This window comes from Lichenostomus cassidix, chromosome 4A (genome assembly GCF_008360975.1).
Source record: "Lichenostomus cassidix isolate B80296 chromosome 4A, HeHo_3.0, whole genome shotgun sequence".
Classification (NCBI taxonomy): Eukaryota; Metazoa; Chordata; class Aves; order Passeriformes; family Meliphagidae; genus Lichenostomus; species Lichenostomus cassidix.
Window position 1 is genome coordinate 18,671,096 of NC_139485.1, and position 25,702 is coordinate 18,696,797.

The 25,702-nt window shown below is 44.8% G+C and overlaps 2 long non-coding RNA genes across 2 annotated transcripts; one reads left to right on the plus strand and one right to left on the minus strand.

Annotated features, from left to right (window-relative positions):
- Window positions 1-4,496: 4,496 nt before the first annotated feature.
- On the minus strand, window positions 4,497-11,257 carry LOC146437612 (uncharacterized). The gene is made up of 3 exons (XR_014852349.1): window positions 11,176-11,257; window positions 10,454-10,574; window positions 4,497-4,666 (listed from the first exon to the last, which is right to left on the minus strand). It is a non-coding gene; the product is annotated as an uncharacterized LOC146437612 (long non-coding RNA).
- Window positions 11,258-14,049: 2,792 nt separating this feature from the next.
- Window positions 14,050-16,313, plus strand: LOC146437613 (uncharacterized). The gene is made up of 4 exons (XR_014852350.1): window positions 14,050-14,435; window positions 15,383-15,479; window positions 15,979-16,135; window positions 16,248-16,313. It is a non-coding gene; the product is annotated as an uncharacterized LOC146437613 (long non-coding RNA).
- The last annotated feature ends 9,389 nt before the right edge of the window (window positions 16,314-25,702 follow it).

Sequence of the window (25,702 nt, forward strand, 5' to 3'; positions counted from 1 at the left end):
AGAGGCAAATAGTTTTTCATCTTAGATAAAAGAGCAAGAAAAGGAATTTTCCTCAAAAGCATTGAATGGAGACCAAGCCTTATAAAATGGAATCTAGAAGTAAACAAGTAAGTGAAGTCTTAGAAACCAGTTCCCTGAAGACAAGGTAACGGGACTGCATAAATCTCATTCAAAGTGAATCAAAAATTAACATAGCATATTTCATTCAGTCTTGTACAGGAACACAGCCAACTTTCACCAATTGCTGTGCCAGTAAGTTCTTTGAGAGGGCACATTGGTTACTGAGGCTACTTATTTTTCCCCTTTTATTGACAGGGAGTCCAAGATGTAGGGAAGAACTGCCCAGCTGCAGAAGTGTAGATTTGGAGACTATGGAATTCACTCATGTCCAGGGTGCTGCCAGGGCTCCTCTCCATGGCACCTCTTGGTCCTGAACACCAGCTGAGGGCACAAGGGCACTGCAGACCTTCTCCTTCTCCTCTCCCCCAGGTGACTCACACAGGGTAAATCATGTCACATCATCTGCAAGCCCAAGGACAAATCCTGTTCCTTATCCTGGTTCCCATCAGGAGTAACACTCAGCTGGCCAGAGAACCCATGGTGGCCAGGACAGTGTCAGGGACAGCAGTGTTTGTCCTGCTGTCTGCACTGTAGAGATTTGGGGGAATGAACACCTCACTGCATGCTAATTTAGCTCCCTGCCACTCAGCATTCAGCCCATTGCTTGAGCAAATTTTACCTCTGGAAGGATTTGCTAGCCTTGTTAACAGGCAGCAGGGTCAGAGCTGCTCAGAGCCCACACAGGCTGCAGCCAGAGCATCTCACACCCACAGCTCTGCGGGAGCTTCATCCCAGCCCCAAAAACATGGGAAACATGGGAATTTAATATCTCACAGCTGGGTGTTTGGGGCCTCAGTCCCACTTTGAAACACAACTGACTCCTGTGCTTAATTTGAGTGAGGTAAGCTTTGTATAGAGCACTGCTTTGTGGCCACACAGCACAGAATAGCTCTGCTTCTATTTACAGGATTGTTTTATAGTGCCAAGGGTAATGACAAAAAGATGAAGTGATAAAAATAAGTCTAATCAGGACACACATAACAAGGATTGGGGCTTGTATGGGAGACAAGACTGACAAGCTCTGCTTTCTTAATTTTACACAAAGTTTTACTTCATGTAAATCAGTCACCAGACAACTCAAAGTAGAGCCTGAGAATTTATGAACTTAATCTTTTTCAATTCAGTACTTATTAGTCAGATTTGTAAACTGGTGGTGATATTTTTACACTTGTTTTATGATGTGTAAATCCCTTTTTTGGCTTAAAATAACATTTGAATCGTTTTGTGTTTTATAATGATCGCTAAAGTTGTGGGGTTTGGGTTTACTGGCAGTTTTATATGCCTATAGCAATACACAGTTTAAAGACCAAACTGCAAAGAAATTTATAAAAAACCCTCCCAGCATGTAAGGTAATTGGAAAGCAATGTTCACCTTACCAGGAAATAATTTTACAAATGGAACCCATATTTCTGTAAATAAACATGTGCCTTCTCATTAGCTTCACATCAACCTATACTGAAATATACATCAGAGAAATCTGTCAAAGCAGTCACAAAGGAAAAGCAAGAGCAGATTTTAAAAACAAAGCCTTCAAAAATCGTTATGCTTTTCAAGTCCAAGCAGTAAATAGGACATGAGAATGACAGGAGAATTGGCAACAGAATCTCATCACTTAAAAAATGTTTGGGTTTTTTTTTTCTTAAAACATGAAACTTCTGTTTGGCCAACTGTCCACAAGTGGCTTGCAGGGAAGAGAGACAGACATGAGATTCTGACATACTGGAGAATCACATCCCTAAAAAATGCAATCAAGAGTCCCAAACCAACTGTCAGCCAGCAAACGAGCCCAGCAGACATGGTTGGGGAACCACAGAGCAGCTCAGGCTCCAAATGTTTCCTTTTCTACTTCTTAAGAAGCAAAGGATGGGTCTGGCTTCTAAAAGAGCACAGGATCAATACCAAAGAGAACATAATTAGAAGATATTAAAAAAAAAAAAAGCAGCGTACTTGGAAACAGAGAACAATCTGTCCCAGTGAGGAGCCTCTTGCACTGCTGAGTCACTTGCAGGCAGCAGGTGACATTTCTGAGCTCTGTGGCTCACTCAGTGAGGCTCTGCTGAACCCACCCGGAGCTCCCAAGGCACAGGGAGGGAATTGTCTTTGATCCAGGCTGGAGCTGAAGGAGCACTGTTTCTCATAGTTGATCTCCTTGCTGTCATACCCACTTCTCTCCCAGGCTGCTCCCCTGGCTCTGCTGGGGTTACCTCCTACCCAACATCCTATTTTCCCTCTCCCCCAAGAGCTGGATGTTGCCTTGGGATTTCTGAAGCCTGGTGAGATACAGGCTGGAATTTACTCCAGAGGGAACTAGTCCCCCTGAAGAATCCAGCGGGGTGGGATGGGGGATGCTCTGCTCTACTTTCCAGGAAAAAGGACATTTGGTCTCTGCCCCCACAGCGCCCCCAGCATTTCTCTCTCGAAGGAAAAGGAGCTTTCCAGAATAAACACAGAGTGCTCCAGTCTGATCCGAAAGAGTGACTGAGCACGAAATCTGCAGGACTGCTCTGACACTCTGTGACATTCTCGGTGGCTTTGCTGGGAGAGACCAGAGAGCTCAGCACTGTGCAGAGCCGAAAGGTCTGCCCTGGGTTAAAAACAAAACTAGTGAAAAAGAGCACGGAAACCTTTCCTCTTTAGCCCCAGGTATTTGGAAATTGTATTACTTAGAATATAAATTTCCTATTACTTTTATATAAACATATTATAATTTGCCTAAAAATGTTCTTTTACAGTCCACAAAGAAAGAGTTTGCATTTTATATTTTGAAGAGCTGATATTTTGTATAACCTCTTTCCACGGCTTCCTGTCTCAGAAGAAACTATTAGCAAAGCACTTTAAATGGTTTGAAGTGCCTTTCACAGAAATCTTGGTCTCTCACAGAAAGGCCAGTCAGGGATATCCCTGGCCTAGGCAGGTGCTGCTCTGCCTGTGCTAAAGCCCAAGGGCATCTCATAGTCCAGGCAGCAACACCAAATTGTTTACCACTGAGAACAGCATTTGCTAAAGCCCTTTGCAATGGTTTAAACCTGGCAGACAACGGCAGGACTGCCATTCCCTCTTGCAGGCAGAGAGGAGGAACATCAGGTGCTGCTGACCTGGGTGGTGCAGCACATTTCATCTCCTGGGGCTGAGGAGAGAAGCACCAGAGGGACTCCACCCCCATAGTCACTGAGTGCTGCACTTGGGTTATTTAAAATTACTTGCTTTCTTCTTCTGAAACCTGCCAAATGTCTGACCTGATGTCTCAAAGAGTTTTGAAATAATGAGGCAAATCAGAAATTTGGAAGCTCCAGACTTTGCACCTCCTGAGCCAACCATCAGTTCAAGTATAGCTTTTCCCTATTATTTCAGGCATTCTATGCTTCTTAAAAAGAAAGTTTGATACTTGTTTGGCCATGATATTTTTTCATTCTTATCTAATTTCCCTGCTGCATTTTCCCTTTCATTTTCCTGTTGCTGTTAAAATGCATCACTTTCCTGCATGGTATTCCATCCTCCATTAAAAAAATGTAACCAGAACAAACTGATCAGGTAGATCACTTTGAAACCACATGAATGATGTTTTTCAGGCCAGTCTAAATCCCTGATTTGGGTGTCTCCCAGTAATTCCTAACCAGCTTTCCTGATGCAGCTCTACCCATGGGGTTTGGGAAGAATTCCCCAGGGGAGAAGGAGCTGCTCCAAAGATGAGCAACAGCTTTGCAAGCCAAGAGATGAGAGCTCAGTCCAGCCCTGCATGCTCCTTGGAGGCTGGAAATCAGCTCAGCCCACAGGGCAGCAGCTCCCAGCTCCAGCTGTCCCCACAGTGTCACCTTGGCTGCCTCAGACCTGCAGCACTCAGAGCTCTGCAGGGCTGATTTTCCTTCCAGCTCTGGAGGAGTTGGATGCACACCAAGGCCAGCTGGCTGCAAGCTTCCCGAAGGTATAAAACATTAATGTCTTGTGGTGGTTCATGAGATATCAGTCCAAGGACTGCACTGCAATTGGCAGCATCCCAATGCTTGGTAGGAACTTTTTCTGGAGTCACATTTGCTTCAGAAGGTTGGTAACTTCAGCACCTCTTACACTCTGGACAAATCAGTCTCCATCTTGTAAGAAATTAAGATTGAATTTCATCAGAATGTATAAACTTCATTAAAAAATGGGAATGAATTAGTGAAAAAACTCAGTGAATTAGTCTGGAGATGCATTTGTCCCTGGCCCATCTGTTGAGGCAGTGGCCAAGGCAGGGAGCTTTTCTTAGGAAAGGAGCAGCAATTTTGGAGAACATGTCCCCACCATGAACTTTGTTTATGTCTGAAAGCCACCTACATGCACTCCTCAGAAGAGGATTTTTTCCCTTTCAACTTGCAGAGTTTGGGGTTCTCACCTTGCTTTGGCAGTAGTACTGGCAGTAAGGTTCCATGAGCAAAGCACACACTGTATGAAGAATCATCTTCCAGAAATCTGAATTTCAGTTTCACCAAAGTCCTCTCAAACTCTTCATCCAGAAGCCCCTGAACTCACCCTTGGGGAACCAGCAAGCATTTTGACCACCTCATGTACCTGAAAGGGAGCCAAACCAGAAGAGTTTCATTCAAAGCAAAGTTAATTCCTGCTCAGGAACTGCTGCTTGATTTCCCAAGCAGCCTGGAAGAGAAAAACACAGGGTAAAGTTTCAGCTCAAACATGCCAAGACTTTATTGGGTGCTGGAAGTTTCTTAGGAACCCATGGCTGACCCTTTGCCCACCATGAGCTGTTACTGTGCTGTATTTTTGCACATATTTGAGTTCAACACTTCAAAAAGCATACCAAAGAGGTCCAGTTACCCAGTATTTTGCTAGTTGATGCTGTTACTGAACAGTTTGTTGAAATGATTCCCAAAGACAAGTCTCAGAGCAAGCAGACACTGTCCCTGTGTGACAGGGGCAGGACAGCTGCACAGCACTTTCCCTCCCACGCTGCTCAGGAGAAAGCAGGGCAGTGACTTCCACAACATTGAATACATCCCCTTGCTGATGGAAAGCTAGTCCTTCCAGGAAGTGGTCTGAAGAAACCCTGAGAACACATGACAGTCTATTTTGACTAAAGAATGCATTGCAATACTGCCTTAATAAAATCAAAAGCTGCCAAGTTATGAAGGATCAAAAATAGCTGTAGAGATGGGAAACCTTAAAGAATGTCCCCAGTAGAATCCAGGGAAGAGAGACTTCATGGGTTTGTAACTCACTTCTGCTCTATTTCCTGTCTATGGCTTGAAAAAACAGCTTTTTTTCCAAGACAATTGTGCAGTAACCACCATTTTCCCCCTATATTTTTCCCCCTACTTGGAAGAAGCAGAAAAGCTTTTGCAACAGAAAGAGTTCCTTCCCATTTTAGCAGCCAAAATTTTTTTATTAGGATGTTTCATGCCTTTTTACCATTTGGGTAACCCTCTAGCAACTCCTCTCTGTCTGTCCCTTGCTATACACACAGCTCCCCTTTCATGAGTCCTACTACATCATTTTTAGCTAGTGAGCTAATTTTCCAATACCATTCATTTCAGCCTTATTTTAATACTGTATTTACTTTCTTTGATTGCCACTGCTCATGTTCTTTAAATTATCATTTTTTTATGAGCTCTGTGCTGGCTCACAAAGGCTGGAACTCTGCTTGGGGATGCAGTGCTTGAGAGGAAGAGCAAACTTCAGCCCCACAGAATGTCAGGAGGGGATGAATCACTGCGCAAACCAAAAATCAAAAACACAGCTCACATAAGACTCACAAGTGATGCATAAAAGATAGAATTCAAACCCAAAATTGACTAAGTACTTTGTGTTGATGCAGTGTACTGAGACCAATCTGTTGCAAAAAAATAGAGAAGCAAAGCTTGCAGAGTACTGGGGTGGTCTGACCCAGCAGGGAAATTAACTGGCCACCCAAAAATCATTATTAATGCCAATCTCCTAGACCACCAGCAAGGGCTAAATTTATTACTGTCAGCAGCAGATAGCTTAGGAAATAACCAGCTGTTGGGAGACACTCGATGTGCAGCATGACCGATTGCCCTGGGAATTCAGCAAGACACAGGATCAAGGCCAGCTGTGCTGCTTAATCCTCTCTGCTGAATATTTTAAAAATTTAAGCTGACTGGAGAGTAAAGGCAGAAAGCCACAAACCACTGAGCTTTCCTTCCTTAGCCTAAACAAGGAGTTAACAATATTTTTATCTCATCCAGAGGATAAGAACAGGATGCCTGAGAGTCCTGGTGGCACCAGGAAAAAAGGGTCAGTGCTTCAGCCTTGGGATGGCACAGATCCTCCTTGGAAACACCAAGCTGATGTTTCCCCACCAGACGGTTTTATCAGTCCAGGCAGACTTACACACACTTTTACAGAGCAACAACACAACAACAACAGGGGAATTTGCAACTTTTCCATGATAAAATGTCACAGCACACCTGGAAGCATCACTGTAGATGTACATCATATCAAAAGTTGTTCCTGGCAAGGAGGTGATGGAAAAAGTAAAAAGTGAAACCTCTGGTGCTCTGGTTGTGCTCACCAATACATTTTTGTTTGCTTTACATTGGCAAATTGATTTGTAGATTGCATGGCAAAGCAGCTGAACTGCAGGGATATTGCAGCAGGTAACTGCAGCAAGGTCTGGGTCAGAAAGAAGAATGCTTCCATGTAAAAAGTTTCAAATATTAGACTGGATTTGTGGAAGTGCAAAATCTCAACCACTTCCCCAAAGAAAGACCAGACCTTCCCATACAATAACACTGATCACACGGAGCTAAATTAGAAGAAATGCAATAGTTGGAAGAGAAGTATAAAAATGCAGGAAATATTAGCAGGCAGCTGCCATGGAACTGGCATCACCCAGCCTCCCAGAGGGGAGGGAAGAACTGCTTTCCCGAGGAGGAGGCAGAAAGGCAGAGAGCTGCACTGTCAGGTGATCTGCCCCCTTGTGAGCATTTCTGCAGCTTGAGGAAATTCCATATTATGCTCCGATTAGATACAAGAGGATTTGGTTTGGAAGTGAAAGGCATGGAAGGATTTTGATACATGGACATTGTAAAATATTGGTGATATTATGAGTGCTATTTTTTGTCAGTTTAAAGTATGCAGCTTCTTTGCATAACTACATAAATTACTCCATTATTCATATTTTTACAGCTAGATAAATATTTTAATCCCTGTTTACTGCCCGTAGCTTTAACTAACTGCTTTCTGTAATCCTGTTATAAATCTCACTTGTAATGTGTTATATCTGATATAAATTCTGAGCATTCCACTGGTAGTTTTACTCATTTAGATTCCAGCTGCCTGCCGAGTTCTGCAGGCCAGATCAGTCCTGTTGCTGAGCTTTTGAAGCCCCACTTGAAATGACATTTTAGCCTGAGACTGCACAAGGATTTTGGGCAGAAATATTGCCAAGAACAGGCAACAAGCAGCCTGCAGAGGCATCTGTGACTACACATCAACAAAAACACACACAGCTCTTTGAAAGGTGCTTTTGTCAACCAAAAGTGCATAAATGAGTCTAAGAATTGGCAGTTACCTAAAGAACTTTCTGCAGTATTTTTCAATGGAATTTGAATTCCCTTAAAAGCAACCAGTATACAAATATGGTGTATTTATGTTCTTTGAGCAAACAAATTAATTTCTTCAAGCAGCTGTGGCTGCACACCAGTTCAGGATAACAGCAATAGGTGACACCTGGGGTTATTATCAGAGTTTCACACTGCAGGACTGCCAGGACAAACCTGTACATCTACTCCATTGCAGCACAGGGAATGGAAGAGCTTCAGTGTTTTCCACAGCATGCTCAAATCATACTGAATAATGAGGATCTGCAAGGAGATGAACACTCCAGAGCTGTGTGCTCACCCTGAATGGGAGCAATTGCTCTGCAGCATGCAGGGAAAGACTGGCAGAGCTGGCAAAACCAGCAGTTCTTCCACAGGCACAGAGCAGCTGAAAGGAGCAAACCTCAGAGCTCCAACCAGCATCATGTCCTCAGGTCCAAAGGCCACTTTTCCTGGGAGCAGAAATTTTCCTTAAAAGCCTGCAGCAGATCCTCAGTGGGGCTGCTGTGTTTTCAGGGGTGTTTGTGTCCTTCCCACAGGGAGGCTGAGCTGATCTCCTCTAACTTCTCATACATTTCCCACTCCCAAGCCCACTTTTCTGTAGGTATCTGAGACCACAGGGAGCCTGGGAAAGAAGGGAATTCCTTTGACAAGTCACCCAGAACATCCCACACCATGGAATGGCAAAGGATGGCCATTTGCTGCTTTTTCTTGTGCAACAAGGGGAAAAGTGCATGAATTTTCTGTGCAGGTTTTGGGACTGGCTGTTGCTCTTAGTAAGCACAGCTATTAAAGCCTTTGAAGCAAAGTGGCTGAGCATGTGTAATATGTTGGTTTTCTAATTTGTCACCCTGAGTGAATTCAGACCTTCATCATTTAGTTTGTTAAAGTAAGATGGATCCAACTCTAGAAATGGTTCTTTGGAGCCAACAGGAGATTTCCATGTGATGCTACTAAGAACATTTGCACCCTAATGCTCCAGTCAGGTGTCTCAAAGGCCGTGGGTGCTGCTGGAAGATAGCAGAGATACCCTATGGATCAGAGAGTGACAAAATGCCAAAACCCTGCAGAACTAACACTGAATTAACAAACTGTTTGCAATACCTGTCAAGAGCAGAATATCAGTCTATAACATAACTGCCTCTAAAGATGAAATACTTCAGTTATATAAAAAACAGGAAAATACAAGAATTTTCTGTCACACTTTGATTTCACTTGCCACAGGAATGAATCAAAATAATTGCCTGGTCCAGCATTTAGTATGACACTAAATACAGTGCTGGATCTATTGATCCTTTACATGAACAGCTCTTTGAACCTTCTTGCATCTCTTCACTTCTTGCATTTTAAATCGAGGGAGGGAAACACATTTAAATGTCATATTCTGCCAGGGGGCTGCTTCTTCATGCATTTGTTTATTCATCTTTGCCATAGCAAGTGTTAGTACTCAGGCTGGGTTTCTCTCATCATTTCAGTTACTGATGGTGGTCTGGAGAATTTTTTAGCACATGAGAAAATTTTCCATGAGGCTGGATGGAAAGACTGCTGAATTATTTAATGCCCCCAGCTACAGAAAGCCTTTAGAGGGTTGGTAACCTCTGGCTGCTGGCAACCCAGCACTGAATCCTCTCAACTCAGGGCTTTTCCTGTGGAAAATGTGCTCCTACAGGACCTCTTCTGTCCAGTTTCAATCAAGCCCTGACACACTTCTGCTCTGCTCAGTCCCAGCAGTGCTGCCCACAGGCAGGCAGAGCTCCAGCCAAGCATTCCGAGTTTTGACATGATTTGGGTTCTCATCCCAAGCTCCAGCGAGTGCTGGGCTCTGATGATTCTGGTTGTGTTCCCCCTGTACCATGAAGGCCTCCTGGTACTTTAAATGTTTGAGCAGAGACAGATGTCTCTAAGGGTGGATTTTTGATGTGCTAGGACCTCATCAAAAACAAGAGATGAAAGTAAAATGACCTCTGAAAGCTTTGATTTTCCAAGTGTAATTTTCAAGGCAATCACAGAGGGGGAAAACTGCTTTTTTTTGAAAATCGGATTTTGAGATAACTAAAATGATTGTCAAATAAACACAGCCAGAAATAGCCAAAATTATGCAAACAATATTTCAAAATTCACTGGCCAGAACCAGAGAAATGTACCTGTAACAACACTGTAAGAGGAGGGTATTGATTGCATTAACAGGGAATGATGTTGTGCAGCTGTACTGATTTCACTCTGAATATCTTATAAAAGACTTACAATCCAGCCACATAATGTTCATGCTTTAATTTTTATCCAGCTCTGACTTTAAAGTAGCTTTCCCCCAGAAAGAAAATTAAAGGATTTCAGAAACAGGGTTTGATTCACAGAAATAATAAGACAAAACTCCTGCTGGAGTTAAAAAACCCAATGTAATAAAACCATGGGGAAATTTCCTTTGAAGGATTTGACACCAAATCGAGTGTTGACCCTCCTGTGAACCTCCCAGACTGGAGACATTTCAGTCAGAGGTGTTGGCTTGCTCTGAACATTTGGGTCCAGCTGGGTCAGAAGGGAAGATCTACAGATTACAGGGAGGGGAAGAGTTGTCATCCAGACTAAGTGAGAGCACATTGCTGGGGAATTGCTTGGGGATTGCTTCAGGAGCCAAAGGGACATCTTGCTGCTGTGTTACATGTTGGTCCTGACAATAGATCTTCCCAAAAATATCGTTTTTCTCTTCTTATGCATCCTCTGCCACCTCTGGCACTGCTCTCCCTCCTCATTTCCTACCTTCAAACACACCTTGACTCACCTGCAATCCGCCACCTGAGGCTGGAGGATCACCTGGAGCTCCCAGGAGCACAATGGCATCTGTTCCCTCCTGAGCCATTGGTACAGACAGGATGAGTCACCAGACTCTGCTAGCACAGCTGCTGCAGGAAAACAGCCACAGGATTTAGTGTCACAGGCTAAAGGGGAAGAAACAAACCCAAAGCTTTAGATATCTGAAGGCACAAGGGACAGGGTGAAAGATGATGCAGCTGGAAAGAAAATCATTAAGCACGAGGGATTCTCGGCAATATCCATCCTGCCCCTTGCGACACCCCACTCCTTTCCCATTACAGCAGCAGAACATCAATTTCTGGGCATTACTCCATGGGATGAGAAAGCTGTGAAACACTGTGCATCATGCAGGAAAAATATGGGGTTTTAAACGCAGAGTGCTAATCACATCCATCCATTGTACTTCCATCTCCCCACTGCGGCGGCAGGAGGATGTTTAGCTCTGGGCTTCTTCCTGAAACTCTCCAGCACAGACCCATCCTCAGCCCTTCAGGCAGTAGGAACCAACCCAGAATCCCTTCTGGCAGCAGATCTCAGTCACCTCAGCAAGCAGGTGACCCCAGCAGCCTTCCTTCATCAGCACTTGGGAAGCTGTGAGCAACCCTTCCGTGACATTGCTGTGTGGCTCGGGATCTGCCAGAGCTGCAGTGGGCAAGGGGAAGGATCATGACAGGGATAAAATATTCTTACCATCACAGCAAACAGGCTGCCCAGTTTCCACAACACCCCAGTGCTCCAGAGGCAGCAGGTTCAATAAATAGCCCCTGCAAAACATAATAAAGAAAGTTCTTTCTTCACAATGACACAACAGAAAGTGAGGAGACTTTTCAATAAAGTAACAGAGCCCTTAGGTTAACAGAGATTAACAGCAAAGAGGTTTATTAAGCGTGAATCATTTCCTCCTTATTGTCCTCAACCGCATTAGAGTGTGCTTTTCTTTTTTGTAAGCCAAATGTGTAACTGGCATTATTAGTTTCCTCCTCCTCTCTCCCTCTCGTTCAGTTTTTAATTAGAGCATAGAGGGGGGAAATGCATATTTGATATGAAGAAGAACTGGGGAGGGAGAATAATAATTCTGACTGTTTCAATGATTCCTGCACAAGATGAGCCAGATTTCTGTCCAAGCTCAGCCTCCACAGTCAGCACGGATCTGAGGCTTGGCCAGCAATGCCAGAGCTCAGCGGGGCAGGAGAGCTCTGGAGATCCAACCAGCCCAGGCACAGAGGGGCTGCAGGCTCTGCTGGGCTCACCCCAGCCATGGAGCCTTTTCCAAGCCATCAGCCTCACTCAGACACTGTGGCTCTTGACCCCTGGTCAGCAGCAAAGCACTGCTTTGGGCTGAACATCTCCTTCTTGGCAACTCCTTATTCCCAGGGAACCTTCGTGTGTTGAAGGGAATCATCCTTCAGCCTCAGAGACCTGTGATTTGGTGTGGATGCATCTCTTTGCTCATTTTTGTTGCTCTCCCCTGAACTTTTGTTTTCCTCCCTCTCAGTACCCTTTCAAGGCTGTATCTTCCCAACTCCCTGTCATTCCCTTACCCAGTTTGAGTACAACAAGCCCTGCTGACAGGACATGCACACAGCCCAGTCTCTTCCCGAGGCTGAGCTGCACCCACTGGACCACATCACAAAATTCCAGGCACAGGCCTTGTGCCACGGGCTTTCTCTGCCTCCTTTTCCTTCCATCTTTAATTTGGGAAAAAATTAAGATTAGAACTGATAAGGCTGCAATGACCTTTGCAAACCTGTTCAGTTTCCATCACTCAACAAATACTTCAGGAGTGGTTTTGTGCAGAACACACTTAAATGTAATTATTATCCCTGAAGAACATATTTTAGGTGATGTATAGCATTTACAAAACACCGTCAGGTGTATCTATAGAAACCACAAGATAGAAATGCCATATCACCAGGGCTCCATCAGTTAATTCCATATTATTTTGCCAATATATTTACTGCAGCAATTCAAATGTTTAGTTCCAGCTTGGTTTCATTCATAAGCATGACTTTATCACAAAAGCATTTTTACAAAGTGGGGGTTACACCACAAGCACTTCCAACGTGATGTCTCAACCAGCAGGTTTTTCAAGGAATGCATTTGCAAAGGCAGCGAGGAGCAAGCAGAGGAGGAGGTTGGATCACTCTGATCCTTCCTGTACCACAGGAGCAGAGGGGCTGAGCTTGCAGAACTGCAGAAGGACATTCTGAGTGCAGAGCATTTAGCACTCCAGCTGGACAGCTGGACAGGCAGGGTTAGCCCTGCTGACCCCAGCCAGCAGCCAGCAGTGCCTGCAGGACAAGCACAGTGTCCCCACAGCCCTGCAGCCTTGTGAGCTCAACAACCACACGGGACAAAGGAATTTGTCTCAGCTCTAGATTCAGCAAGCACACAGCTCACTGAGTCATTTCAGGGCCTGTCTCTAATTAAATGTAAGCAAATGCAGACATGGATTAGAGAAATCCAGACCGCCAAGAAAGATGAGAACTTGTAGTTCCTTCACATGTTTAAATCTCTCCCGATTCTGCAGACGCCTGAACACCTTGTCAATCCTCTTAAATACAAGCTGTACAAGTTCTGAGGCAACAGGCTGGCAGGAGGCATTTTATCTCAAGAACACAAATAATTTTAAATGGTATTAATATTTTTCCCCACATTGTGGGAACTGTGCAGTTGTTCCCACCCACAAATACCTGTGTGCTCCACATCCCAGCAGGGAGGAGAAGATGTTATCTGGAGATAACAGTTGCCAGCTGTGTCCCAGAGCCCAGAGCTGCACTCTTGCCCTGCTGTCACAAGGTCCACATGAATAGCTAAAGCTTTGCTGGCAAAACCCCTGGGCAAGAGGCTTACATCAGGTTGATTTTAAACTGAGAGAACTCGCAAAATAACTCATTGAACTTTAGGAAAAAGGTAGCAAAGGACTCAGCATTACAAAGAACAGGTTTGGTAACATCAACCAGAAAACTGGAAAACGTTTCCCTTGGTTGCTCCCCTGTTACCTGTAAAATGCCACCTCCAGCTGGGGAGCAGCAGGGACAGCCTTTCCCTGTTTGGGGAGAGCCAAGCACAGTTATACTACAGGATAGGAACTTTGTTGGTATCCCTGTTCCCTGTATGCAAGAGGGGAGGGAAATGTGGCAAAGACTATGCAAACTTGCTTACTTTCTGTCAGAGAAATGGAGTATTCTGACTTAGAGTATTCCCTGGAAACCAATAACTTGCATCCTCTATTATATGCAAGCTCCACATGACAGAAAATCTTAATGTCAGAGCTTTAGAAAAGCCCTTTTCCCCAAAGAGGATGCAAGAAGCAGAGAAGCAGAATTTCTGCTAACTCCAACCAGACTTGAAAAATTCCCTGAGTTCCTGATGGCTCTCAGGCAGTCAGAAGGAAGAGTTGGGTTTAACATTTTAGGAGCAAGACTGTGAAACCTGACAGGTGCTTTCACCCCCCTCAAACACAAGTGGATGGTGTCTAAGCACAGGTGCATTGAGACATTTTGGGAGGTGACACCAGCACAGATCTGTGAGGTGCTCCAAAACCCCTTGGGTGCAGAGGAGGAGCACAAAAAGAGAAAAAGCTCAGACCCAATAACATCTCCTCACTCTGCTTGGTGCTGCAGGGAAGCAGGGGAGGAGATTGGTTTGTCCTGCCCTTCATCTCCATCTCCTCCATTCTCACCTCACATCAAAGATTTACTTTGGAACACTAAACTAAAACTAAACAGCTGCCCAAATCAGAAACGTGTTACCTCCCCTAAAAGCAGCTAAAGACTGAACATGGTGGGCTGTGGGTAACTCACGTGCTTCACTGCAACAGCATCAGGATGTGGCACAGCAAACACTGGGAGCACTTTGGCAAACAGAGCTGATTTGTTGCATTGCATCAGTGCAGCTGAGCCAGATGAAGGCTGAGCTTCAGAAGATGGTATCTCCCACCATCCCTTGTATGTTTATTGTTCCAATCCAATTTAATTCATCCTTTCAATTTGTAAATGAACAAAGCCCTGCAGAATTTGTAAATTGGAGTTTGCCCAGCAAAAGTCCTCATTTTCTGTAACAGAAGGCTTTAAAGCATACAAGCAAAATATGGTGCATTAGGGAGGACTACAAACCCAGACATTACTGATGTGCAAGGTGCAAAATTAGGAGTCTCTGCAGCATTTGACAGACAAAAGTCACTCGAATCATTACAGCCTAATGACTAGGAAGGCAACTTCAGAAATGCCAGAGCACTTACATGCTCTTGATGAATTATTCTTTGAAGGTAGATTTGATGCTTTTCTAAACAGAATAATTTTACTGCATAGCATTTGATATTGATGTGCAAAACAGAATTGTCACACTAAGAGTTGAGCCTCAGCATTGAGAGTTCCTCCTACCTGTGATCTTCTGATATTCTGTAGGTGAGGAAGAATACAAAAGAAATTGGAAAACTCTCACCACCCCACCTTTTAGCCATGGACCCTCCCCTAAAACTCAATCCTTATTCACGTATATTCAACTTCTAGTCCACCCCAGTGGAACAATAATTTAAATATTTTTCTCCTTCACTGCTCTTATTCCAGAATGATCCATTCATTACAGCACCAGTATCGAAGGGAGAGATGTACATTCAAATCCCTGCCCTGCAGATTTCCTGTGTGTCTGAGATTTCCTCTCAGGCACATCCGAGAGCCTCAGTTATACAGGCAGAGCAGAGACTGGCCTGAATTTCAAAGAGTGGTTGTTATTTGGTCTATGAGCATTTGTTTTACCCAGAGTGAGCTAGAGGGGGTGGAGGAGAAGGGGCTGCCAATGCATCTGCTGGCTGCATCCCATTGGGAAAAGCTACATATGGCACATTCTGATCTGAATAACTTAATCATAAAATAGATTTCTCTTCTGGTTGCAGGATGGGCTGTTCAAGACAACTGTTTTTCTCTCAAGGCTCCCAAGTTCCCTTTGGAGAAACAGGGAATCACAGCCAGGAGCCTCAATCTCCAAAGCATGTAATAAAGCATAGGGAAAGGGGCTGCTTCAAGGCAGAATTGCCTGCAGGCTCACAATCATTGTCCTGAGCATCCCAGCACAGTTTGGTTTTGCACACTGGGTTTGCCCACTCATCCCATCTCTGACGTCCCCCAGACCACCTGGGTGGGAAAACACACTGCTCATCTCAGACACAGCTGCCTCTGCCCTGAGCACAGGTTTCTCTTTCACTCTTTTGCTCATACCTGTGCCACTGTGCAGTGCTTGCCCACCCCTGTCACAGCCCATTGGAGGGGAGAAGACTGCTGCAGCCCAGGGGTGAGCAGCAGGGCTTGGAGTGCAGCCTCCTCTCCTCCCCTCCCTTCCCTTCCCATCCCATCCCATCCCATCCCATCCCATCCCATCCCATCCCATCCCATCCCATCCCATCCCCCGCAGAGAGATGCTGTCTGCCGAGGCTGCAGGAGCAGCAGGCTGGGTGTTTGACGGATGGTTCTGTCGCTGCTGTGGCCTCTGGAGCTCCCACAGGAGACAAGAGCAGTGAGCTCATGTTCCAGACACGATGACTCAAGGCTGAAGTTAACCCAGCCCCGCGTTATTTATGCAGCAGTTAAACATCTCTGGTGCTGTGATTCACAATGGAGATGCTGCAGTTGTGTCCTGCAGCTCCACACAGGTAATGCAAGACCCAAGCTCTGCAGAAACTGCATTTCAGTAGTGATTTCACAGCAGGGTTTAAATCCTGACTGTCTGTGATATTTTCATGGATTTCTGCAAAACAAAACCAGAGTGCTATTCCAAGGAAACAAGAAAGTTACCTGGCATCACATGCTGACAGCATCATGTACTTAGTGAAGGTAAGGAATAAAGCTCCTGTCGGCTGCTAAACATGATTTAGAGCTCCAGTTTGCATTTAATCACCTCATCAAAAGGCAGAAGCACTAAGGATTGACTTCTTCCAATGACTCTTTGCTCTGACCACCATCTCCTCCAGCCCTCCAGAGAGGTCAGCCCACTCCTGGAGGCTGACAGAGGCAAACTCTGTGGCTTATTGGAGCAAAGCCTCCTTCAAGCACAGTTTGAGCTGATCTGGTGCACTACAAACAGCCACGTGGCTCCCCAGCTTCTGTGGCGGTGGGAGAGGTGTCTGTGGGAGTTAACACTGCAACTATCATAACAGAAATGTTCAAAACTAGCAGATAATTTTAGCACCAGCATTAAAAAACCCAATAACCTATCTTTCCTCTCTAGAGTTGACATGATGAGAAAATGCATTAATACTCAAGACAAGTCCAAATGCAATCTGATCTAAACTTCTATTTGAATTACCTTTGGTCACCTTGAGGTGGTTCAGAAATGGATTGGTTTGGGGGTTCTTAATTGGGAGGCAAAGATAAACCAATTTCATTAAAAGCTACAGATCTGCTTCCTTTTTAAACTTAAACTTTCCATGCATTCATTTTTAAAATAACATTTCCAAAAATTACTTCTCCCTAAATAAAGTGTTGGGCTTTTTTTGCTTGGCATCAATTGCTGCCTTGTTATATCACTAGGATCAAAATCTAGTGTTTCATCTTTGGTTTGGGACAGTGGTCTGATATCTAGAGAAATGCTCTCTTTATGGAAAGAGCCCTGATAAGTGGAACCACTTGGTACCTATCTGGCTGCACACAGAATAACACCCTCACACCCCCCAAGTGCACAGCAGCTCACTTTCCTGGCCATCAGCAACTGCTGGGGCTTTTCCCTAAGCCTGATCATTCTGGCAGAGAAAAATTTAGAAAGGAAAAATTTCCCCACCACAATACATGAATAAACACACTGTTGGCAGAGGAACACAACACCCTGAAGCAGCTTGTTCTAAACTGGTGACCCTGTGGTGACAGTGCTGCCCCTGAGCTGCCAGAGCCACTATGTAAGCATCTTGTCTGTCACCAACACACCCCATGTGGACATCTCTGTCATCTATGGACATCTGACCTCTAGCAAAGGCTATTTAAGATGCTAAAATTTGATCTGGGTGGGGGGAAGCATGCCGAGCACTCAGATATCAGGAAGCAGAATATGAAACGAATTTTCAGAGGAGCCCCAAGGACCCCTACAGGAAATCTCTACTGGGAGAAGAGAGCAATGAGCAGCAGAGCAGCCACACCACAGGAGATGTTGGTGTTCAGGTGAATCCAGATCCCTGCTGTGCCTGAGGCAGCTTGGTTCCCTGCACAAAAACTGCTCATCCAAAACTTCCCTGCTAGTGCCAGGGAATCCCATTTTGTGAGGCTCATGTCATTCCTCAGGGGACAGACAAGCCACAGCAGGGCTGAGAGTGTGGAGCAGAAAGGCAGAGAGCAAAGCTGCAAACACATGGGTTTAATAGTCAATACTTACCAAGTGGCAAGTTCTTTTCTTTTAGAACTCCTAGGAGGATTCCTCTACCTCTTCCATATTTTATCTGATAAAACACTACAGACATTCACACAAATTTATTTCTCTGCATTAAGCTCCTCAAGACATTGCTTAAGAGGAAAAAATCCACACAAGTAAAATAGTTACATTCATACATTAAACATAATGAAATACAATGCACATATGAGATGCCTGTGAAATATTTATGTGCACATTTATTTTCTTGTAAATACCTTCTCCATTAAGATTCTAGCTTGATCCTTTGTATAAGATGCCATTTTGCCTGCAAAGTGCAGCCACTGGAGAATGGCAAATATAATTTTTTTCTCAGTTAAGAGGATGACAATGATGCCCAATACATCAATGAAATTTCAGTCCGTGCTAGCATCACTGATGGAACAGGAAATTGGATTCTACTGGCTAATCCATTGTTAATGATTTCACTTCATAAATACACTTAGGCTTCATTATACTTCTTGCTATTGGAAATGGTTTAAGCTTTGGGAAAAATATTCTTGGAAGAATCAATTATCAACATGGCACCTTCTAATATTTTGATTTATTTATTTTTCACAGGTAACAGACCTCGAACCCAGGCTTGGCTGGAAGAGATCAAACGAGTGCCATAACCTCCACCTCCCAGCAGCAACCAGGGCAAGTTTTCATGGGCTTAAATCCCATCTATGGGAAGGGCTCTGTGCACTGCAATGACACAGAATGGAAACTCTTGATTATCTTCCTTAGTCCTGAACAGCTTGGCTGCACCACAAGCTCCTCATAACAATGTAGTTTTGAAGCAAAACCCTCCTGCCAGGGACGTGTGCCTGCAGGACTCAGGTGACAATGGGATAGCAAAGCGGAGATGGATCTAGACATGGTTATTAATCTTCCCTGGTATCTTTCCCTGGCTCTGGCTGAAATCCTCCATTCCTGTTCTTCCTTTCAAACGTGTCTCAGGCTGGTTTGTTGCAGCAGCAAGTTCTGCACAAGTGTTTAGAGCCACATTTGAGGCATATGTTAACTAGGAGGAGATAAATAGGGTGGCTGAGCAGTGAGTCAGGACCTCAGCACACCTCCCACCAAACATCACAGCACCATGAAGGTCCTGCTCCTCCCCACTGTGCTTCTCTGCCCTAAGTCTGTCAGATGTTCACAGCAGTGAAGCACCAACTCCTCCACATCCTGAAGGTCCTGAGAGGGCTGACATCTCCCTGCAAGAGTTATCCACTCAGAACACGAGCCTGGGAGGAGTGTGAGCTCCTCTAGTCACCTGGAAAATATTAAATAACCAGACAAGGCATTAAGGGAAATTCAGTACTAGGTGGAAAATGGAAGTGCCCAGAAATATGGTTTATAAACAAATATTGACCCCTGAGGCTTTGCTCTGGTCAGAGCCTCTTGAGACCCCTGTGGGTTACACCAGAGCCTGCCAAGGGTAAAGCCCCATGCTGGAAGTGCTTGAAGGCAAAAGTAGGTAATATTTAGTGCAGGATTTCCAAGCACAAAAAGTTTCATGTTTTCTACCCAGCTTCACGGGAGATTTTTCACTATTATGCATTAGTTGAATTTTAGAATGGTTCAAGTAAATAGATCACAAATAGCAAAGGAAATGTGTTTCAATAACACAGGTGTCCACATGAATATATGCATGAATCCTGGCACATATTTTTTTTTGCTAAGAACTGAAGAGTTTCCCTCTGGCATCTCTCGTTGTTTGCTGTAAATCTCAGATGAAAATGCAAACAGGAAAGGACACAAAACTCATTGGTAATCCTGAGGAAACTGCATCAGCCCAAAAGGCCAAGACTACCCAAGTCTGCCTGAAGCATCCTTATGCCAATAATTAAGCAGCAGCTGGATCAGCTCAAAATCATGGAGTGACATTCAAACTGGACATGGCTTTAACTCCCAGGCATTTCCAGACAAGCTGATGTTTGTTCTACCTGCACTGTGCACCTTCAGGTGGTGCTGCCACCGCCAGGCACCAGAAATAGAGCATGACTTACCCAACATCACTTTCTGCATCCATCCTGAACTGCAGTGGAGATGCAGTGCAAGTAGTATGAAGCATGAGACAAAAGAAATTTGAAGAACTTTAAAGAAAACAGAGTTTTAACTATGAACCACATATATTGGCCACAAACTGAAATCTCTGGTTCCTTGAGGTATCAGACCACAGCTAAAATTCCCTGATGACGTATGTGTAAAATAGCCTCACTACCTGCATTCTGCTTTCTTATCTGTTTTACAGCTATTAACTCCTCTGACAGTGATACTTTCTGAGATTAATTTTGAAGCAACAAAGAGCTAATGTGCTCTCTCCTCTCCTCAGCTGGGCAACCACAGCTCCCAGGTCACAGTGCCTCTTTCCTCTGCTTCAGGGAACTGTGCTGTAATGAAGAAAAGTCCTTCTCTGTACAGCTACAGCAGAGGAAGCACTCAGGGAGCTTTATCAGATCAAACCAATATCTGCTCTTAAAAAGCTTGTCTCCTACAAGGCTGCTATTAAATAACTTGCTCTGCATGCTCCACTAAGTGCATGCTCCTTTTCAAACACTACATTTCTTGAAGATGGAAACACACACACCTCTTACCCACCTTTCCTATGCCTGCAGAGTTACTCTGGGAGCAAAACTATCCCTGACAGGATTCCCAAAATCATAAAGGTCCTCATACTGCTCCAAGCTGAGTCCAAACTGGATTGAGCCACTGAATTCCTGCAGCTATGGTACAAACAGACCCCACTCACTGCTGCTCTGCTGGAGGGTAAAGCTCCTACTTCTGCCCACATATATCCCTTATCCCTTTCTGGACAGAATGAGCTCATTAGCTTAATCAGGTGCTTCTGCTAATCCAGCCCATTTAAACTGAGACGATTGGAAGCTGATGAGCAGTGCAGAGTGTGAGATCTGCTGCAGGGAGATGGCTGTGTGGGGCTGAACAGAAGGGGTTAAGCAGGTCTAAGTGAAGAGTTTGTGGAGATGGGCAAAGTGGAGAGAACCACCCAGAACATGAGCACCATGGGCAGCACTGCTGCTGTGCAGTGCTTAGACCAACACCAACAAACATCCTGCCAGGTCAGATCCAAGGCCTTTCTTATTTCTTTTTTTTTTTTTTTGGTAGGTAAACTTTCTTCCCTGCAGAGGAGTGGCTCTGTGTGAAAACTCTCTGTGGCCACCTGTCCCTCCCAGCACACCCAGCAGCAATGAGCAGAGCTTTAATCCCAGCATGGGCGAGGGGTGTGAGTGTGGCTGCACAGGGTGTCTGTGGGAAGGAAGCCCAGAGACAATGTCAGACAGCAGAGATCTGCACAAGTAATTTAGCTGTAGTTCAAACATCTCATTAATTTAATTTATAGGGAAGAGCTGTCAGCCTTAATTTCAGTTAAACACTGAACCACAGGTGAACTTTATGCTTGTGAAAACTGCAAAGAGAAAAGCGATGCCTTTTCTCCTCCAGCACCCCGTGGCCTTATTAACCCGTGCCAGAAAGGTGGGAACAAGGCAGCATAATAACTTCCCAGGAAGCCCAGGATGTTTCTAGGCTGTAGCACATCTGCAAGCTCTGTGTTTGCAGCAGAAGCACAACAGCAGCTGTGTTTCCACAATGTCATGGATGGTGAAAAAGCAAAGTGGTCACAGCTGAAGGGTGTAAGCTGCTCCCCTCTGCTGTATGCAGGATCAGCTCTCTGCTGTAGATGGCATTTCCACTTTGCAGCTTTTCCAGTTCCTCCTTCGTGCCTAAGAGCTGTCAGTTTGTAGCTGCAGCACAGGTGGGATTACAGATCTTTGGCACCTCCTGCACTGCCCTATAAACCTATCATGTGTGTAATTCTGATGGGCTTGGAGCGAGGGCTGCATTTCCATTTCTCTCCTTGCTGAAAGAGAGACAAGGCACTGCACAAGAAGTTCCCAGGCTTGTGTTTGGCTGTGGAAAGGCTAACAAGCACATCCCAGACACACACAGGTTCTCACTGGAAAGTTGCCTGTGGCACTGACTGCAATGGGGACTCGAGTAGTTCTCCCTCCAACCAGCTCTTCCTCAAACTCCCAGCAGTCTGGGTCAATCCCCTGGCTGCAGATTCAGTTCCTCCATGTCTCCCACTGAAAAGGAATGTGAAGCTGACCAGAAGGGATGAATGATAAATAGACTGTGAAAAAAGCACTTCTCTGGTGCCAAGCTCCTTTCCCAAGGCTGGGTCAGCAAGCAAACACCCTCCAGGACAAAACCAGGGAGGATGACCCTGCCTTTGTGAGCTGCTAGCATTGAGGTGCTGCCAGTGCAGTGATTTCTGGGGCTGCCTGCACTCCCTGATTCATTCTGGGCAAACCAGCTGGACCACAACACCACCTGCAAACAGCCATACAGGAGCGAGGTGTTTGTGCCCCTGCAATGTGACAAAAAGGTATTCCTCCAAGATTTTAAGAAGGCATTGCCTTTTCTCTTGGTGTTTGTAAGCCTCTGCTTCGAAAGCAAGGAAAAAATCAAATGTATTTCTCAAAAGCTGCTGTTATTCCTGGTCAGGTCACATCCAGCCAGATGCTCTCCTTACTTGACCAGCATTGTGCAGGGAAGCAATGAGCTCCTGGCACTGGCAGTGGGACAAGGCCATGGCATCCCTCCCTGCTTAGCTGTCCCCTGCCAGGGTCCCACCAGCTTACACACCAAATATTCAATGCAATATTCCCTCTATAGTGGTGCAAGAAATCTCTTTCTGCATTTCAGTTGTGTTTTTCCCATCCTCCTTATTCAGTGCTTTGTTTTAAGAGCTCATCCTCCACAGTAATTTCATAGGTTTCTATTCCTAGCATCAGTAGAGGGAAGGGAGAATCTAATAATATTGATGAATAACCAAGCTCTGCTAAGAAGTCTGCCTTTTATTTAAAAAATACCTGCTAGAGAAAGTAAAAAGGGTGCGTCACTGCAGACTGTTAGAAATGCAGTAAGTGACAGATATGGGACCAGGTTCCCAGGCACATAATCCACATCAGGAAAAAACATAATATGGTAGCTTCAAAGAGCAGGGACAGTGTACAAAACAGATCACAGAATGTGACACCCTGAAAGGTGAGCCCTGCTGAAAAGCACATTTGGCCTTTCCTTTCATTTCCTTTGAACAAACACCCACCCATTTCCTGGGCTTGGGTCATGCGATGAGATCCACTCACCAAAGTATATCAGAATAAACAACACTGGCAGGATGAGGCTTGCAGTGACTTTTGGGTTGGTTGTCACATGTCTTTTCCATGTGATTCGTGCTGGGGACTGAGCCTTCCCATTGGAAAACAGTTCAATCCCTACCCAAACAGCACAGCCAAAAGCACAGGCAGACCCAGGGTGATCAGCACAATGGGGTTGCAAAGAATTGCTCTGAAGCAAGAGAGGAGCTGATAAAATGGTGATGGAAGGAAAGAGATGCTCAAAGGGATTTCATCAGAGTTTGTGTGCAAAGGGGGGCAGGGGAAAGCAATAAGGGAAAAATATTACTAAGCTGCAACTGATACCTTTTGGGGTGAATGTAGAGCTGGTTCTTTATTATTTCCAGGAGCAACATTCAATGCTTAGACCACAGCAGGGAGATAAAGGCAACAAAACAGGTCCCTGCAGTTTTGACAAAATACACTGGTCATCAGTGAGTGCAGGGAACAGAGCAATATGGAGAAGAGGTCCTGAGTGCTCCACTTGTCCAGCTGAGCCCCAGAGCACTGCTGGGACTCCCCAGCAGAAAGCAATAGTGCTGTGACTCTTCTGCAGCAGCTCTTTCCCTCAAGGAGCTGTCTGGTGTTTGGGATGAGCAGCACTGACATTTCCCATGGATTTAATCAGGCACAAGGCAGCCAATGCAGGAGCTGACAGACTGGATTCTCCTACAAGTGCATGCCAGGAGACACAATTAGCAAGGAGAATGAAGAAATAAGAGGCTGAATTCCTTTTAAATTGTTTCTGTGTTTCTATTAAATATTCCTCCTCCATCCCAAGTGCAGGGAAACTGTCCACCCACACCCCACCCTCGATCTCTGGACTGCTGCAGCATCACCAGGAGTTTGCTGCACATGTGTGTAGCAGATGGGTATTTATTGCCCTGGGCTACTGCGAGCTCCTTTGGCTCTCCCAGCTGATGCTGCTGTGCCAAAATGTTGGTTCCATGCTCTGTCTTCCAGCCAGGGAAGAAGCCTCTGCTGTCTTTTCCTGCCTTCACATCGAGTCCTTCTCACAAACCATGGGAAATGCTCTGGGTGAGGGAGAGAGCAGCTTTCCTAAGGCGGCAGAAAAAGGAAAAAAAGAAATCAACACAAGGGGAACGGCAGCAATAAAGTTTGAGAAATGACTGGGAAAAATCCGGATGCTGTACTAAAGCTGTGGCTTCCCAAGGCAGAGCTGACAGAGCCATCTAGAGCTCACGGAGCACAGTGGCACAGCAGCCTGGCTGGTGGCACAGACAGCCTGGCACAGCCTCTTGGATCCCCACTGCCTGCACAGCCACGCCTGGAAACACCTTCCTCATGCAAATTATATTAGGCCTATTGCTTTGTGACATCTTTAAAATAAAAAAAAAAAATTGTGACATAAAGGAAAGAAGAAGAGGCTGATAAATAATACATAAAACAAGAAGCAGATAGTTCTTGTAGCCTTTTAAAATAACTCTTACGTGGGTATAATATACCATAAATATCAAAGCTGCAGTGCAGCCCTTGTATGACAGACTAGTCAGAAAACACTTTCTGAGATCTGAATCATGGCCACTTATGTATTCGCTTTTATTAGGGGGGAAAAAAAGAGAGAAAAATTAATAGCATCTCTCAGCAGAAAGTTATTTCTAGTCTTCTACTTTGCAAAGGGAACTGTCACTTCATTATTTTGGTGGGTGTAATGGCACATGCTGTACCGACCATATGTAATCAGAGAATTAAATGCTGGCTCAGATATGAAGACATAATGAGATACACACATTTTTTTAATGAGAAAAATGATTGAAAATAAAACCCAGTACAGAGAAAAACACAGATGTCTCTGGCATGCTAAAACTTTCTGGAAATGTAGATCCTAAGTTGCCATTGTTGCAATTACTTAAGACTCTTCTAAGTCCAAGTTGCTGCTTTTAACTTTTTCCCAAAAAACTGTTTGTACAGTAACTGGGAAATTCATCCGGTGGGGAAAGACATCAGCAGACTAATATTCCTGCTGAAGGACCTGCAGGCAGTGGAGAAAACCCTGCACCAGTATGGATTTAGCCATTTGGGAAAGTGAAGCCTCTACTAAGGTTAAGCACCATTTTTTTCACAGACGGTTCTCTGGTCCATTTTTCCTGTAGCACCAGACTGAAAATTCCTGAAAAGGAATTCTGAAATGAGAAAGGACTGCACGAAAAGCCAAACTAAAGCTGGAAAAAGAGAGCAGACCTTTGTGCAAGAAACAGAGCAGTAAGAATTTACCAGTGAAGGAACTGAGTGTGTAAATCAGGAGCACTCAGTGCAAGGCAAGGACTGACTCAGCTCCAGCTGCCTTTCAGGAAGAAGCAGATGCCAAACAGTTGGACAAACAGCAAGGAAATGATGCTAGGACATTGCATTAAGGGCCAGGAGCCAGATATAGGGCTGAAACCTGGATTGGGAGAGGCTAGGACTGCCAAGAAGAGAAACTGCTTTTCCCTGTGTAACTCCCTGGGAGTGTGAAGAAAACAAATTTTGAAGTTTCAGCTGCAAATACCCACCTTCAGCATCTGTTCCTCCAAAAGCAAAAAATAAATTTGGAAAAAAAATCTGAAATTTAGAGGTAGTTTATGCAGACTAGCCAGTTAAGATAGATTCAACAGAGCCCCTTGTCTCTTCTATACCTTGTG